Raw genomic sequence first — 19,513 nt, forward strand, 5'->3', positions numbered from 1 at the left:
TTTGGATATAAGTAGCTTGCTGTGGCTATGGGCAGGTTGGTTCCTGTGTTGTGATTGTAATTTTTTTTTTATATACCTTTTCTTCTGTGCTTCTTTGTGCAGTGTATTGACTAGCATCATTACACTACCACACAGTGTTGTGTGGGGAATTGCTGTATAGGCTGTATACAGTTACAGGCATATTACAACTCCTAGTTATTACAGTACGGCCTCCTACAGCCTTGATCTATTGAAGAAGAAAACTCATTTCAGTCCACCAGCTCACACATTTCTCAAGCCTGTCAGGATTTTTGACTCCAAACAAATTTGCAGTTTAGATGTGCAAACCTTCCCATTCTATTCCAGCTATTGATGAGGACTGTATACCACAACTAGACACTTATGAACTGTTATGCAAAATGAAACATGGACTAAACCCGTGTTTCCCAACCCTGCTTCTGGAGGCACACTGTCCTGCATATCTTCTATGTATCCTTCCTGCTTGACTAAATCAGGTGTGCTCAGCTAATCAAAAGTGCCACTGATGAGTTCAGTCAGGTAGGTAGAGCAGGGATAGATAGAAGATATGCAGGACGGTGTGCCTTCAGGAGCAGGGTTGGGAAACGCTGGACTAAACAATACTAATCAGTTGTCAATTTTGTCAATGCTGAAGGAAGTGTTGCTGTTTGGGCAAGATTTTACACAGCATCTTCAATCCACGGTAAAAGAGAGTGCAAACAACTGATAATGACTGAAATTAATCACTAAGATTTAGAACGCTGGACTTCCTTTCATTAAATTGTGTATGTGACATTCACATGCCACCCACCACCCCCCTACAATCTGTGTACATGTTTCTTGTGAGCATTGTAATTTATTGCTGGATTGTCTGTGTTGGTAAAGAAAACAAATGGATTCGAAAACGGACATAAGCATCACCATTGACCTACATGCCTACATGCATAATTTGCGGCGATTAAATGGGTGGATTTGTTTTGCATGCCAGTGTGCCCCCCGGGTGGGCGGAGTTTGCGCATGTGTGCCAATCATGTGTTCGATCAAATGCAAACCCCTCCCACTCAGGCATTCTTGCGTGCAAAAAAAGGGAAACCAATGATCAATTGAAATTGATTGCGGTCCTGCAATGGGATAATTGCTTAATATGTGGTTTGCAAGAGGGGCTATATAAGGTAAAATAAGATAACACTTTATTGATCTACATGCGGGGAAATTTGTATATCGACCTCTTGGTGCTGGAGGACCGAACTACATGCAAGAAAACATATCAAGAATAATCTCTAGGCCCAGGTTATAGGTCATCTGTCTTTGATTTTCTGCACGGCTAAGATTTTATTTTTGTTTGAATAACACAGAATTTACATTTACAATTACTGACACGATATACACATTCTTATAATACAGACTGTGGGTTGCAATCAAAAGGAAATTGTTTCACCATTACCATTTCTGTTCATTCTTGGATTCAAGTGGAATTGATTTTCTGACAAAATGCAATACAGTTGTAAAACCAAGAATTAATGACAGTTATTTAAACTCTCCATTATTTATAGACAGATTTTAATTCAGATTTTTTTTCTAATAGAACACATAATATCAGCACTTCATACAATAATAATTGTGCTTATTAGTATTGTTATTTTCATTTGTATTATATTTACAGGCACTCTATTCAAGATGATGTACAGCCCATTCATAAAAAATGGATGGCATACTTTTTTTGTATGGAGCATAAATATTTCTGATGACTGCAAAATTCGGTAATAAAAGCAACCACACATATTTGTTCTTTGATGAAACTGTGTGAGCAGCAGACCCAGCAGTCTCCCAGAGACAGCCCACTGTACTCCTCATACAGAGCTGTGATCTGTCTCGCCTCCGGCAAAACAGACAGTACAGACCGCCATCACACTCAATCATTTCCTGTGTGCTTTTTTTCCCCCCTTTTTTCACAAACACACTTGAAACATTTACTGTACTGATCACACAAAGGGGGTTGTGGGGGGGGGGGCTGCCGAGAAATATTGCCAATGATCTGCAGCTGGATTGTTTAAACTCCGCGATGCCTGTGCCCTGTTGTGGTGCAATTACCTCACCAATGATGTGACTACCAAAAATGCTAATGAGATCGCACCCATGCGGCTACAGATTCTCGTTCAAGCATAACGAGTGCAGGTTAATTAGCAGACGGCAGCGCTAGCCGGCACCATGGCCAGTCACACAGGAAACCGCCAGGCAAACAGTCCCACATCCTGCCTGTGCTTCGGGTGGAGCACGTCCTGTAACTGGCACGGTTGGCAAGCGTTTGGTTCTGTAACTGAGCTGCAGCTGTGGCTGCCCCATTGGCCCACCTTGTTACAGATATATAAGCTTGGTATTCTGTGAGCAAAGGCTTTCATTATTCAGTGAAGCCACACATTTCAATAATGCTGCTGTTTGGAAGGAAAATATGTGCATTTCTTTTTATTAATATTTTCAATACACATATTTTATTTAGTTTGTTTTTCCTTGTACATCTGTTTAACAGTATGTGTTCATGGCTTCACAGACACATTTTTAATGTCCTTGTCAAAGAAATAGTAGTATGTAATAGAGGTATGGCAGTATGCTCGGCTGGATGGCAATACTTTGGAGGGTTGCCATACCTAAATATTACAGAGAGTTAGCTAAGCCATGTTTGGAGTTTCCCACAGAAACACAGTTAAAGCCCATTATTAGAATCACATCCACCCAGGATGATTTGATTCTTAAAACAGATTCATCCTTAAAAGCTGGATTGCAACCTACATTAAAAAGCTGTTCTCACTTAATGCAGAAAAACAAAGGGAGATTAGTTGTTGGGTAAAGCCTGACAAATCCCTGTATGTTGTCATTCATGATTCAATTTATGCTCAAATGGATCTGTAAACAGCCAATATTGTTACATCTGCTGTATATTAAGATTGGATCAACACTGTAACTTCTAAAAAGCTTACTTGTAAAAAAAAAAAAAAAATGGTGTCAACTAGTTTCAGCTTAGTTGCAATGAAACTTTTTAGCTGAATGTGGTGTGGTTGGTTTGGGTATGTGCAGAGGACCTCATTTATTGTACCTCAGTAGCAAGGGATGAAATACACCAGTGACCCTAGGGTCTTGTTATCGTCTTTCCTGTCCAAATGCACTTTTCTGTTGTAATGAACTCCTTTCTCCAGTCCTCGAACTCCAATTATACGCACAGCACAGTTGCTTGCAGCCAAGACCAGCCGGGTCTATTTAGCCTCCTACCAAAAATGATGAGGGGAATGTGATGTTATGGATGGGAAGAAGAAAAATTGAACCATTGGCGGCTTGGCAATGGCAGTGTGTAGCTGATCTGGTGCCGCCATGTTGTATGTGCTGTTCAGTCGATGGTCAATTGTTCTATATGTTGCTTATCTCTCCATACAGAAAATAAAATGCTGATACATTCATCTTATATATATTTTCAGAGGCCAGATAGGAGAGACCACTCTGTTAGGTTACAGTTTACTTTTCCTTGCCATGCCCTGAGGGGAATTATTGCCTACGTTGAGAAGTAGGCAATAAGCAGTCCATTTTGCTTTCATGCCATTGCTAATCTGTACATATAACTCATACCATTTGAATCAGGATGCATAAACACAGTTGGGGATTAATTTTATGTATGTTCTGAGATATTCTATGTAGCCCTGGTCAGCTAATTTGCAAGAACAGCACAATTAATACAATGTTTTTGTGTCCAGACTTGTTACAAGAAGGGGAAACAGAGGTTTTGCTAGACTCCACCAGTAAGCAGTGTCCCTTGAATTTCTATGAGTCATAAATACTCAGTTTGGACAAAATCAAGGGCAAGCCTCATGCTAGCTTATTCAGACGTACCTGTGTGGAGAAATGCGGGGTAATGAAGTTGAGTTGGACAATGTGGTTGATAATAAGACAACTTTAAAATCTGCTGCTTTAATGTTTACTTTAATACTATTTTAATGATGCTCTCAACATATTTTAAATTCTATAAAAATAGTCTGTCGACATGTTTGTTTATTTATATGTAAGATAATAATGCCCTTTTCCCTGGAAGTTATAATGTTTCTGGAAAGGGAACTCCCTTTCCTGGTGTGACTGCTCGCTGACACATCCCACCCACACAAAGCATTGCAAGGGGTGTGTGCTATATTAGGATCGGCAGACCCAAAAGAGGCGCGGGCAGTTGCCTAACAGTTAACTGTACAAAGAGTACTCAAATAATCTTACGCTTTTCTTGTTAGTTAGCTAACCTGTTACAGAAGTGCAGGGACATTAATAAATAATGTTAGTTGTCAACATGACAAAGGTGGAAGTACTATTAAAAGCTTACTAGCTACCTATTGAAGAAAACAGTTATCAAGATATCTAGGTTACTGTCAATGTATACATAATGTTAGCTTGCAGACGACTAAGCCAAATATGTAAAATAGGCTAGTTATCTCTATGCTACCACAGAATCTATGTTTTCTGTGATCTAGTGACTGTGATGTATGGTAGTGTGTGCACTTGACTTCCCTTCGTTTCTAGGCTGTCTAGTCAGGTTAGCACAAGTTAACCAACTCACTGGTCTGGGAATATTGTTAGCCCGGTCTGACATTGTTGCTCATTCAACGTGAATGGATACACTTCTGTTCTTTTGTTCTGGAAGTTGGATAAGTGAGTCTGCTAAATTAATGTATCTCACTAACCTTGGTAAAATCATTTGCGGTGCTTGCTTAGTAGCTACCTACTAAACATCAGAGATGGTATTAGTTAGCCAGCTGCCATTATAATTTTCTGGCTGTCTGGGGAAGATGATTTTTTTCTGCTTTTTCTTGCTTTGAAACAAATAGTCTGCATCCTACATTTTGTTTTATTGCTGTAAACTGACATGACCGACACAGCAATTTGTGAAATATGAATTATTTTCAACTTTTGCACAGGGAGATCTTGTCTAGAAAAGTGTGAGATGCTCTGCTCTGCTGTGAGAGGATGGTTTCCCCTTCCTCCCATACAGAATAATTACTTTCTGGCATGAAAATGTGGCTCTGTTTGAACAGACTCTTCAGCTGCTAGATGCAACACAGTCACAGTCATGATACAAAGCGAAGTAGACACCCTTACATCATTTTAAACAGACAGAGAAGTAAACTCGGGAATGAAACTCATGTCCGACATTGTATTACTGAAACAGTAATCACATTCAATCTCAGTTTGCATATCTGCACAGTATTAAGGACAATGCAATGCTATTACAGAAACATTTGGAGCGGGGGTGTGACTAAAACTCATGACATCATGAAATCACATCATGAGGCAGGTTGAAAAAAAATTGTGTTTTTGATGAATGGGGAGTGAAAGGAGAATGTCTGAGGAGGAGAGCTGTCGCTTATGAACTGCCCCCTGCAGAGTCCGGACCTCAGAAATCAGTATGTTTATGGGTTGGTTTTGGCAGGAACGGGCAGGAACTCGGGCCAGAATAACAGAACAACCATGGAATGTGCTACAGCGGGGAATATCCTGAACAGGGGTCTCCTTAAGGGCATGCCGTTTCAGATGTTACATGTTCACTTGGCAAATTGTGTCCACCGTGTATGGATCTTGCGTAACTGTGACTGGGCATTTGGTCCAAAGGGAAGTAAAATAAATCTGTTGTTTAATATGAATTAATATTATCTTCAAAATGTGTCTAGTATTACTTGTGCGTGATGCTGATGATAATGTGGTGGCTATAAGTCAAAGACCTTTCAAGCTCAAGATGCCTATATACTAGGTGCTGAAACACATTTATGGGTGCTGTCAAAGTCATGCCCTCTTAACAATCAATGGGTTTTAGCTGAATTAGTCAGCTGTTTTCATGAATAAACTGAGTTAACATGAGTTGTAATTAGTGTAAGCCTCAACTGGTAAATAACATATAGCTGTTTAAAAAAAATACAAACAATTAGCACAACTGAATCCTTAGCTTACCACTTATCACCCAGTTATTACTTATTAGTTACAAGTATGATGAAACGTGATGCATTTTAATACCACTTACATCAACTACAGATTAGTCACTGGAGTTTGTTTTTCAGGTCATGTCTGATGCACAGTACCACTGATGGTAATTAATGTACTAATGTGCCTTCAAATGTAAAACAATGTTAAATTGCCTCAGGGTTAGATGTAAACCAGATGCCATGCACCTTTGCCCACAACACAGTGACCAAGGAGCACCAATATTCTGAGGTCAGATTCCTTGACCCAGATTGGGTCTGAGAGATTAAGGAAAGTATGGTCATAACAGGGAAGAGTCACCTTTGAGAATGCAATGGGCTTCTTGCCCTTCAGTGTTGGAGAAATGAATCAGCAAAGTTATTTCTTGAGATGAGTTACATTTAAATGTCTACAGTATCGCGAATTAGATTGTTTACAGTGTATTAATTTTTGTTGTGAGTTTAAATTAAATTTGATTTTGCGACAGTGAAAACAGCCGCCCACCTGGATTCCAACCTGTGACTCCCCAAAATCTTTGTGCTATAAAGACTTTTTGTACTGTTATGACTGTTATTTCAAAAAATCTCCACCATAACAATCACCAATAGTTTACATGCAGAAGTTAAAAAAGTATGTGTCTGTATTAACTTCAATGAACATCTTATGCAACCTTTCCTTCACCAGACATTACTGACATTCCTAAACCTTATCAATTAACTTAGTATTTTTTTCCACTGACTGGCTTCTCAATACTGTATCTGTGTTGTCAATATCATGTGACCTGGTAATGTACAGTCCCACCATGGTCTCTATTCAATATACACAGAACTGAGTTACTGAGTGGATGACTCCACCCATGTGTCATGCAGCACGTCGATCCTCAAACCAAAAATACATGTGCACCACTTTGTAACCCCACAGCAATGGTAGCAGTAGCAGCTACTTTGCAGCAGGGCAACAGAAAGAGATACACTGCATTATTAACCAGGGATAGAGAGAGAGAAAACAGAGTGGCCAGCCTCACCGCCAGCTGAAACCATACCCCAAACCCAGAACACAACGGCCCTCTCAGAAGCAGACACTCTGGCCTATAGCCCTTTTTTTATTTGTGTTCTTAGGTAAGCCAAAAAAACCACAAATCCAGGGAGAGATCAATAAGAAACATCTGGAGTCTCAATCAAATGTTCAGAGTTTGTTTGCAGGCAGCGATGCTGTTGAAATTTAGCCTGACGAATTACGGCAGGCGTAGTCTGGGTTGCCGGGGAAAACGGAAAAGGTGTTTGATTTTCTGATGGCAAAAGGCTTTATGCCCCCAGAGTGACAGTAAGTGATTGTACTGTGTGTTTGAATTTCCCCTGCGGCCAGCAAAAACATGGAATGAGCACTCCAAGAATGATAAATTTATCACCTTATCAGTCTCTCAGCCTGAGAAGCAAAGAGAAACATTGCATCTCCTCTTTCTTGGTCTCACTGTAACTTCTGTAGACGGTCTTATTAATCCTTAAGCACAACCCATTGTCTGTTTGTTTTTCCTGTATTTTCTTCCCAAAAGACCGTCGAAAAGCAGCTTGGAGAAGGCACTGTGACAAACAGAGAATATTCAAAGGGCAACAGGAAAATAACAGGATCAGGTCCTGCTGCAGTAAGCACTTGGGTGTTCATGAGTCTGGCTGGCTTGCTCCGTACAGACTTGCTCGGTACATGACAGGAGTGCTTTGGCAGCCTCGCGGTGTGAGAGAAGAGGGCTGTGAGTGAGTCAACCGGTGCTGCACAGACACCATAGGGCAAATGAGGAGGGGGACGGGGGTGGATCGGCAGAACACTGGAAAACCGATACTGTGTGAAACGTATTTCATAATCTGACAGATGAATGGAAAAGAGCAGTACTGCCTAGGCTCCAGCCAAGAAGGCGAAGGAGTTGGTTTTTGCACCTCAGCAGTGCTTTGGCAGCGGACGCTGTCTCTTTAAGGCTGGAGCGACTGGGGAGATTTAGTATCATCCCCAGCAGGATCGCAGCTCTCCCAGCTACACCTGGCTGCCTGCAGCAGCACTGCACCGCGGCACTCTGCAGGATGAGGGGGCCTCCGGCACGCATCCAGAACTCCCAGGATGCACCGCTCCCGCGCCAGCAGCGGCCTCTTTGTGAGAGCATCGGTGGATGCTACCCAGAGTGGGGGATTCAGAGTGTGTCGTTTGGAAGAACTGCATAACAGCACTTTATGCAGAGATTTCATCAGCATCTCCTCGACAAAAGACGAGATTCATTTGTCATCTTGTTACATTTAAATGTGTCTTAATTGTTACCAGCATTGAGACATTAAACACTAGGTGTTTTCTGTTGATCACCTGAAGCATTATGCATTGAGTTTGATGCCCTATTACCATATATTACCCTATACCAATGACTTTATACTGAAACATAAATGATTACATTTCAGGCAGTAGAGTTGTGTTAAGTCTTCAATCATCTAAATGTGACATTTACCATCTGAGGTGGTTTGGAAATCTAATTGTGAGGAGGGGTGACCAACAAAACCACAAACAGCACCATTTTCCCCCCACTGATGTAACGGGCGAAATCTGGGTGTTAGGTATAACTGTCATTGTGCATCATGTACACAGATCGCAAAATGTTTACATTAAGGTAAGTAAATTAACTGTATTGTATTTTGCATCATTTTTATCATTGTCATAATTCCAAAGTAAATAAAGATGGTCTCATAATGTATGAAGATTGACAGTAAACTCAAATTATTATTAGTTTTTATTTTCTAATGTGTGTCCTTTATAATAACAGCTATGCGAGTATGCAGTATTTTATTTAACAGAACCTTTGCAAGTCTGTTGTATGCTGAAGGTGGCCAAGTGAGTCATACTAACGGCGCTGGCCAGGCAGCGGGGCCAGGGTAGCGTCATACAGGGCAGAGAACATAGAGTGCAGCAGCGGTTAGCATCTGAGAGAGTCACCTCTCACCTACACCAGCAGCTGTCCATGTTCTGACTGTTCGGTTGCATGTGGTGCCAGCCGCTGAGGTACGCATTCTGACAACATAGCTATTAATGCAAATATGATGGTGGAATTTACAGCAAAAAATATTGAGGGTAAATCAAGGTAGGTTGCAGGGCATGTAAATGTTATGTAATGTCTTCACATCACTTTTTGTATTATGCCCATTGTTCAAGACCAGGCTTGGCACAGTGCTGGATACACTAGATAATAGGCTAAATTCTTGGGCTAGGCTAGTCCATATAGCATGTTTTGATCTTTCTTATGTTCTTGCTGCACTCACCACTTCTGTACTCCACACACCACCACACGTGTACCAGCGTTGCTGACGTGCACACTTCCTTCTTAACATCTTCATTATGAGCATCATTGATTCGTTCCATGATTGGAGAAGTTGGCTCTGTGCATATACTTGGTCCATTACAAGCTCCATGAAGGATCTTTACTCTACATTCCTTTACATAATAATTGGGAAAAGGCTGGGGGACACCAACTTGAGCCCCATTCTGGGTAAATGTGTAGTAATGCACTATGAATAGAATAAATCACCATCTTACTGCTTTGGTCTCACGTATTCAAATGAACTAACATACAGAATAAGGACTCTTGTGACTACCTGTTTGATACTTTGTATAAAAATGGTTTCATCGATAAAGGTTTTATGTTTTCAGTGGAGTGACCATAGGAGCCATATCATTGAGGGGAACACTGGTTAACAAAATAGAATCACTTTGTGACAAGAAATTTCATTACTAGAGACATACATAACATAAATAAATACATACCAATGCATTGAAGGACCTCAGGAAACAGTGGTAATTAGTAAAAAGTACTTCATTGTCCAAGGCATGCACTTGTGTGTTATTATTATTATTATTATTATTATTAGTGGTAGTAGTAGTATTTGTATTAGTATTATTAGTATTATTATTATTAAGAATATTGAATGTTTATGTTGATTGAATTGTATTATTGTCTCCAGTGAGTAAACGTGATATTGGAAGCAGTATTCCACATATTGGTCCTCTCAAATGTCCCCTTCTGTGTTTCATCTATAAATGAAGAGTTCGGACAGTGGCAGTGAATGCAAGAAAACTCCCTGCCTTAAGTCCAAAATTAGAGCTCATCCAAACCCACACAGTGGCAGCAGTAGAGTGTGATGGAAGGCACTCTGCCACAAATCAGTGAAGGTGATACTTTACCTCCAAATAAAAACGCATCAGTTTGAATGGATGGCTGAGATGTCGGCAGTTTTTTTTTTTTCCCCAGCCTGAATCGCTGAATCTGTAGTCCTCGCCCCCATCATCGCGGATCTGACTGTGAGTCCCTGACAAGGGGGACTTTCACCCGTGGAGGAACACAAGTCTGAATTTATCATTCCCCACATCGCAGCTCTATGGGTGGCTGAACACAGCGCTAGAGGAAAGGGCTTAATGGGAATGAATTAATTAATAGACCTCCCCCAGGCCAATGGATTGTGCTGGCTTTCCTGACTCTCAGAGGAAAGGGGGCTTCACTGTATGGAAAAAAAAGACAAGAAAACAATCATTAGGAAAGCAGAATCGTTATGGAGAAAAGGACTGATTAGAGACAGGCGAGTGCAAATGCTGTGCTTCTCGTTCTGATTTGAGAATGCGGACCCCGGGTTAGCCATGCTCGGCTGCCGCGCGGTGGAGTGCCACTTTTTTCGCCGCGCGGTGTTGGAAATCGCTGCTCCGCCATCTGCCTCCTTGCTGTCGCTCTGCCTCCAGCTGTCCCCTGGGAAATAGCTGCGGATAAGTTATTCAATTAAAGGTGCATTATTGGCCAGCCACCTCTGAGAGCCGAGATGATGATGATGCCGTGATTATCCAGTGCTGCATTCTTTCATGGCCCCGGCAACCCGTCCTGGCCCGGCAGCCGTGGGAGAGGGACTGTCCGGACAGGACGTGGAATTGGAGGGGTGGGGGGGGTTTGGGGGTAGGGGGGAGGACATTGAGAAATGGAGAGAGGGAGAGAGAGAGAAAAGGGGGTCTATCAGAAATGCCTGACTGATCTCAAATGAACTTCCCTGGGCGTGCAGACCCTGCACAAGCACTCCCACTCAACAGGATGTTGGAAGGGCTGTGGGCAAGAAGGAATCTACTGACAATATCTTAGCAAATTTAAAAACTCAGAGAACACACTCACACATGTCTTTATTTGTATGAGGGAATAGCTTGACTGTTGTTGCTTTCATAAATGATAGTGTCAGATTTATGACAAACAGTTGCTGGTTAAAATACAGATAATACGGATACAGAATAAGGTACTGTTTGTTTCATTAGTTCAATTACAACCTGTACACTCAATGGTACAGCAATGGTAGATCTGAAAAAATGAAAATACACTGATTATCAAGCAGGTATTCATGGACTGGGTTAATGGACACTGACACAGTGTGAGTGGTAGAAAGCACAGTTCCCCTGTTAATGTCCCGCCCGCGGTTAGCTGAAGGCATGCGCCTGGGAAAATGGGGGGGGAACCACATTAGGACAGGCCTGTCATTGCTTGTTGAGGGGTCGCCATCATCTCGGCTCCCGCCACAAGGTGAGACGAATCTCCCTCGCGCAGACCTGGAAGGGGACGCTCAGTCCGGAGAGGACATGGTGCCTCATCTGTTGTGCAGGGAATACAAATAGGTCAGCATTTGTTAGGGTGGGGCCGCGCGGCCGTGAGCACCCACCCCCGCCAGATGAATTCCTCAGTCGCACTTGATGGGAAGGCCCATCTGGTGCAAATGCGGGGAAAAAAACAACAAAAAAAAAAAAAACGAGGGAATTTTTTTTTACCTGGGGAGCCGACAGGAACGCGTCAGACCTCCTCCTCCGCACAGATGTGTCAGTCATCCTCCGGGACTGCCATCTTCCCTCAACACCTATCGCCACATCGTGCACTTCAGCGGTGCTCACTGTTCAGCAGCACGGCTCGCTGGTGGGTCTATGCTGCTGGTTGATACAAGCACAGGCAGTCTGTCATTAGATGCAGGGCAGAGCAGTCATATTCGTGGATTTCACAACTATATCAGAGACATACACTATGATAAATCACCGCATTACATTATTGCCATTTAGTAGACACTCTTATCCTGAGTGACTTACAGTTACAGTTTATTTTTTAAATGTTATCCATTTATACAGCTGGATATTTACTGAGGGAATTCTGAGTTAAGTATCTTGCCCAAAGGTACACCAGCAGTGCCTTGGCAGGGAGCTGAACCAGAAACCTTTCAGTTACAAGCCTTGCTCGTTACCACTATGCTACACTACCGCCTCAGCTTTGCTCCCTACTTTTAATGCCTTTGCTGTTATGGTATGTTTACAATACTTCTGAGCTTTCACTGTTTCTGCTGGTCCTCAGCCTCATGTTCATGTCAGTGGCAACATTTTGGTGCACATTCACATCCTAAAGGCAGCATGAATAATCCTACTTCTTAATCATTGTAATAGATGTTATTTTTATGATTTACGCACTCTGAAATAGAAAGAAAGTCCTCTTAAAGACAATTACATGTTATTGCCATTTCTAAGTGCAATGCTAATGGTTTTCTCTTTTTTGTGTATTTACATCTTTATGCTTAAAGACCATTATCAAAACAGGTTGCAATGTTACATAGCTAGCCTGCAATGAGTCATCTACAGGAATTGCTGAGGACACAGGAAACATGATTACCCATCGATGTGGTTGTCCCTTACATAACAGATCCTGTGTGTGAGTCTGTACAATTACACACATATTTGTTCCCATCCCAAGTTATGGGCAGATGTTGTTATTTACATTACATAAACATGTCCATAAATTTACATATTATTGGAAACCCTGGCTCACATCTAGGACCTTATGTGATGTAGACATGTGCAAGGCCTTTTGATTAAATTGCTTGTCTACAAAGCAGGCTGCAATTATTATTATAAAAAAATACACACTAATTATTATTCTCATAAATGCACTATAGATAAACCTATACAACTGTCGGCATTTCTGTCATGAAGTATGTAGAGAGTAACAATACACCGGACCAAACAGGAGAATTTAAGCTGCTCATTAAGAATTTTTGCCAAATAGAATACTTTCCATGGCATGACACTAGTTTGTTATGTTCACAATGAAAACATACCAGAGGTTTTATCTGACATCAAAATGTTTTCCTAGGCTGCAGCAGTATCTACAGTCCATTCTACACTCCCTAGCTTTTGTCTTTGCAAAACCGACTTTAAACAAAGTTTTGAAATAGACGTTTGATTATGATTTTGCCTAGTGCTCGCCAAAAGCATAACTCCATGTGTAATCCAATTATTTTGGACTGAAATGACCTCACATTCATGACGATTCTCATTTACATACCATGTGTAATTTAAGCCATACTGAAATATTTTAAGTCAATTTCTATTCATTCAGAACAAGTTATTCTCTGAAGTACAGGGAAATCATACATGCTTTGCAATGTATTATTTTCATGTTGTCATTGTGAGATATTTGCACGTACAGTCTTTTTGAAGTATCGACAATACAATAGGTCAGGTTGTAGTTATGAAACTGAAACCTGCCCATATAAAATAAGTTCATTTCAGATGTATAGCACGTGGGTAAAGGAGCAGGACAGCTCTTGGGGAAAGTGAAAAAGAAGTTGGGTCTAACTGGGCTTTTCACTGACTGATTGACTGAGCAATGAGAGCACAGCCAGTGTCACATTCTCACGCCGGTCAATCAATCAATTAACAAGTGCCTGGATCTGGAGACATCACTTATCTAATTAACTCAGCGGCACAGGTAATAATTCATGACATGACGGATCTCCAGAGCTCCTGCTATTTTTGTCAAGCGCTGTATGCCATTATCCCTACAGCAAGCCATCAAAGGAACGAATGAAAAATAACACCGCGCACAAATCGTGTTTTGTGTTCGCATCTATGAATGGCGGTGAGTATTTGCATACATATTAACAGTGCCGAGTTCATATCAACATGCACGCGTTTCGTTAGGTGCAGAACATCAGTTGAAACTTTTGTATCGAATTTTATCTTCTTGGCTACATAGACCAAAAGTAACAGAAGTTAATTATTGATTGATGATATTTAGCGCAATTTTATTTTAATGGATTAAACGAATTATGGCAATCTTGATTTTGTACAGATCAGCTTTTCCCTATACTAATCAAATGATATAAAATTATGTTGCTGGCAGTAATATACACTCTCTTAATGAAATGCCCATTTCACTCCCTCATGTCTTCTTTGCTGTGCCACACATGTCCCATTGCTGTGATTATTTTAACTGGTGCCAGCAAATTGCTGTGACCTCTTTAATCTGGCCTGTGATGAGGGCCCCTCCACTTCTCCACGGTCCCTTTTAAAAGCAGAAACGTAGCTAGCGAAAGCAATGCTGTTGCCATGGCTACCTGCTGGCAGCCTCCTCTGTGTATGGAGAGCCCCCACAAAGAACAGCACTGGCTGTTCCCTACCCAAGCCCGTGTGGGAGGGGGCGGAGCTGCTAGGAGACAAGGAAAGGTCTCTCTCTGCTACCAGAGAGACCTCAGCCCCGAGGTTGGCTGGTAAAAGACCAATGGAAAGCAAAACAGGGCCTCGATGTTATCTCCGCACTTCAAACTTCACACAGAAAGTTTTTTTTTTTTTTTTTTGCTCGGTCAGATGATTGATTTAGGGAGCTGGCCCATGTCAACATGCTCAGCGTTAATGTACAATCATGATGCACTCGATGCCCTGTGCGTGGGATAGTTTGATCTTGTTTTCTACAAGAATATTACTACAACCACAAATCTTTTATCCCCGTGTGGCATCAGGAAATGGTTTACAGACATAATTTCCTTCAAAATATGCTGTATCTAATCTACATAATCTGCAAGTTATGGAAAAGTTGTGACCATTTAGCAAATTTATAGCTGCCATTGCATTGGCCTCACTTGCACTGTGTTGAAATGCATTTACAGACGGACTCTTCAGAAAATGGGGGGGTGGGCACAGGCTCCACCCTTTATTTCACAGAAGAGCTGGAAAGAAAGATGATCTGAATAAGGGATCCATGTAAACTGCCTTAGATATATATCAGACAGCTTTGGAGCACACTGAACCTGTTACTTTCAATACTTTTCTCCTAAGGCAAAAATTGGGATTAGCCAAGAGTCCATATTTGTAATACTGGAGTTGGCCAGGCTTTTTGTGACTCTAACAAACATGTGTTTCCCTGCATGTATCCCTGTGCATGTGTATGCAGTGTGTGTGTGTGTGTGTGTGTGTGTGTGTGTGTGTGTGTGTATGTGCCAACGTGTCTGTGTGTGTGTGCATGTGTGTGTACGTTGCGTGCGTCCGTGGGTGTGTGCGTGCGTCCGTGAGCGTGTGTGTGTGCGTGTGTGTGTGTGTGTTTGTGTTTGTGTGTGTGTACTGAGACAAGTGATATGGCGAAGTCTAACACATTGGTTGCTATTGGACACTGAGGCGCTGGTCAGATTGCAGCTACCGCCCCCCCTTCCCCCACCTCCCCTGCCCTAACTCGCTGACCTTGGTGCAGCTGGCGAAGCTGCTGGTCAGAGTTTTCCTGTCTGCGTTCCTCGTGCTCGGGTCTCACTTGTGTGGACACTGAGACAAACACAGCCGCCCGAGAATGAGGGGGCTGAATGGACAGATGTCCTGCTCCTCTATCACTTCCAAACAGCAGATGTGTCAATACTGAGCACCAGCTCGGTGTGGCTGACTGCACTTTTCAGCACACAGAGGGTCAGCTGCAGCTGTTTTTGGAGAGTAATGTTTATTTCACACCCATGTGAATGATACCTTTATATTGTGAATCTGGCACAAGTGGTAACGTGGTTGTAATTCAAAAAGCCAGATATTTCAGGAACACAGTCCGCCTGTGGTATTTTACTGTGATTAACGCTATTACTATTACTATTAATACGCTAGCTGAAGACCTAAAGGAATTAAAATGAAAATATTTTACTCTGAGGATAAATAAGTATGAGAATGGTGTGTTTGGATTTTGGCGTTCCACATGCACCAACCTGGGGTGAAATATCCTATTAATGTTGCAAAGCCTGCTTTTCCCTGGTCCACAGGCTGAGTAGAAATGGTTCATCCTTTATTACTTGTCGTCTTATCCTCCTGCCACAGACATTTCACAACTCTCCAATGTTATGGCCGTAGCAGACTGGAATGACTGGCAGAACAAATACCCCTGTTTACTCTCAGAAATATTTATTACTGTGGCGCTGACCCTTTGGAAGAACCCCAGCTGTCCTCTCAGCATCTGTCAAACCCCTGTCCAATTTGAACTCGGGAGATGCTGGCATTTCTTTAAGTTTACTCCTGTTTACGACTGATCTCTCCTGATCTGGTTTCTTTCATCCTCTCCCCATTCAGTATACCTCCTTTAACTCTGGCTGCTTTTTTTCTGCTTGAAGACAGACTCTTCTGAAAAAAAAAAAAAAAAAAAAAACCCTCTTTGTCCTGTCTTTTGTTCAAAATGATCACCCTGTCTCTCCTCTCTTACTCTCAAAAAATGCTTGAAAGTGCTGTATTTTAACAATTTTCCAATTTTCCAACAGCTTCCTAGATCGATCACCTGTTTGGTGTCAGGGCTGAGCACAGTGCAAAGATGGCTCTTCAAGAGCAGACTACCCTTCCTTTGTCATGATCCTTCTTGACCTCTGTCGCATTTAGCATATATGTTCATCAGGTTTCCCTCTCCATCCTTTTTGGGGTGGCAATATTAGGCATTGCTATGAACTGTTCTCCTACATGAATCCTTTTTACCAAGTAATATGGAAAGATTCTATCCCAACGTCTCACACTCTCCAGGAGTTGCTCCAGGATCAGTGCTCAGTCTCACTCTGTTCTCTTTTCACACCAAATCACTTGACCTGTTATTTTTGTCCTCAGTTTTGGCATGCCTGCGAGAGATCTCTTCCAGAATGACAGAACAGGTCTTCAGGACAAACCTACTCTACTTACTGGCTAAATCCAACACTGGAAGATCTCTGAAAAACTCTGAAAGAACCTCCAGTATTCTCTCGTTGATAAAGAACAATGCTGCACAGTGGCTCAGTTCTGCAGGTTTAACCACAGGTAAATGAAGTCAGCTTCTAATCACCTACCCTTCACAGTTATATGTCAAGGCCCTCCTGATGTCCTGCTTAGACAACTGCAACTCTCTGTTGGACAGCCCATGCCAAAAGGCTACATCCTGAACTTCCTGAACTTACCTCTTTTATTCCCCTGGCCCCCTACTGGTGTGATGTGCTACCTGCAACCATCAGAGTAGGCAATACATCACTCACTATATCCCAACATTAAAAACACACCTGTTTCGACTTGACCTTTGCATCCAGAAGGCAGATATATCCTATGCCTATCACCAAGTATTAGATTACTTCAATCCAAAAGTGAAATCTGGTATGGTGTAATGCAGCTCCTCCTGATCACTAATAGGCACTATGAGTACGCTGATGTAAAGCAAGGTAGATTGCTGTACTGGTTTACTGCTCAGCACCACCTGAAAACTATGAACTAAGGGCTATACATGTAAGTTGGTGTACAATAGTGTAGGTGCATTCCCTCTTAAGGATACTGCACAGAATGGTGCCCACAGACACTTTCTTGGCTTTATGTTTAACCGCAATTATATTATGTTACTGTTTTCAGAATTTATTTCGGTACTGCCAATTCTGCACCTACTGTATCTTTCCGTGTTCCATGCTCTATGCCTATCTTACAGGCTCTAAGGTCCTGATGCATGTTGCTATATTGCTTCTGTTGCTCCAAGGGATATTCATTTTAATGTATCCAGCCGTGATGCCCTGCAAGTTGTTCTGAATGAGTGTCCTCCATAAATAAACTAATAAATAAAAAAGAGAATAATCATAAAAATAATACTGGTTTTCCTGTGATATGAAGAGCAAGCCGTCATTTCTTATTTCACACCACAGATTGTCTGTAATTCTGCCCTCCACTGATTCCACTCTCACGACTTCTGATCAAAGACACTCCTACTCTCAAGACTGTGCTAGATTTCTCCATCTTATTAACTCTTCTTTAGAAGTGGTGTTCGTCTGCTACAGGTTCAGTGTTCTGTAGTTCTAAACTTGATTCATTTTCAGTATTTCAAAGATGACCAATTAGTGTCAAGGGAAGACACCTCAAGGTGTCCTACTCTGAAATGTACTCCTCCTTGATGTAATGCTGTTACCCTTTTCTCCATGTACAATGGTGCATTTTCTTAGATCTATATTCACAGGTTTGACTGAATGTTTTCCTTTTTTAGATTTTTGTTTCAACCAGCCAGCACCGCCAACCAAAAAGAGGAGGCTTAATTGTTCTCACTGCCTGCACTGTGCATTCTTAGGTATTTATTTCATTATTTTATTATTATTACCATTAGAATTCAGTGTTATGAGCAACTCATTTTTCAGAGCCAATAACAGATAAATAAATACTTCAGAATACTTCATGACCCAAACCTGTGAAAAAATATCTTACTTAATGTGCTGACTAATCATTTAGTTCTTTGTCCATAATATGTATACATATTTGTACAGATGAAGAGTATCTGTTCAATCAAAATAGAACTCCAACTACTACTACTAATAACAACAATAATAAGCAGTAGTGATACTTGCTAGGTAAGTAAATTACATAAAAAAAGATTAGTTCCTATACACACCCTTGAGATGACTGCTCCATCATGTATCTGCTGTCAGGTCAAACTCCTACAATTTGCCCTAAATATTCCATCTTCTTCTTATTATTATTATTATTATAGTTGTTTTGTTGTTGTTGTTGTTATAGTTATTGTTCTTATTATTATACCAGATAATGATGAACTTCAATAAAATATTATTGAACTTTATAATTCATCCCATAGCAGGGTTCCCCTACCGTGGTCCAAGGGGCATGGATTTCATCCCAGCTGAGCTCTCATTAATTAGGTTTGATTGAGCTGTTAACTGAACACTAATCTGCATTTGAATTTGACAGCATTCAATGGACATCGGCCATTACCGCTTTGTTACAGATATAAACCAATAGAGATATGGTTGCTCTAAGAGAAGGGTATGAGTAAAGGTGGGTTTGTAAGGTATTTTTATTCATTTGAGCCAATTAAATGAGTTCCACAGACAGGTATTCCACTTTATTTTTTGAAGCAATTTCTTCAATCAGACCTGGATGCTAATTTAATAACTAATTAAGCCTAATTGAGTCAGTCTGCCCATATTTGATCAAAGGGGCAGCAATTACTAAGAACATGTCGAATAAAGAAATGTATTTTTATATTGGCATGAATTCATTATCTTTCATAACATATTAGCAATTACACATAAAGATGTGATGTAAAGATCAGTGTTCAGCTGATAGCTCAATAAAATTCAATGTAACAGCAGAATCCAAAATTAACATACATAGTATAACAGGGTCAAGCTGGGAAAACACTTATTTACCCCCATTGGTTGGTCATATAATCTCTAACCATGCTGCATGATACAAATCTGCATATTCTCCTAGG

Source organism: Megalops cyprinoides, chromosome 14, assembly GCF_013368585.1.
Source record: "Megalops cyprinoides isolate fMegCyp1 chromosome 14, fMegCyp1.pri, whole genome shotgun sequence".
Lineage (NCBI taxonomy): Eukaryota > Metazoa > Chordata > Actinopteri > Elopiformes > Megalopidae > Megalops > Megalops cyprinoides.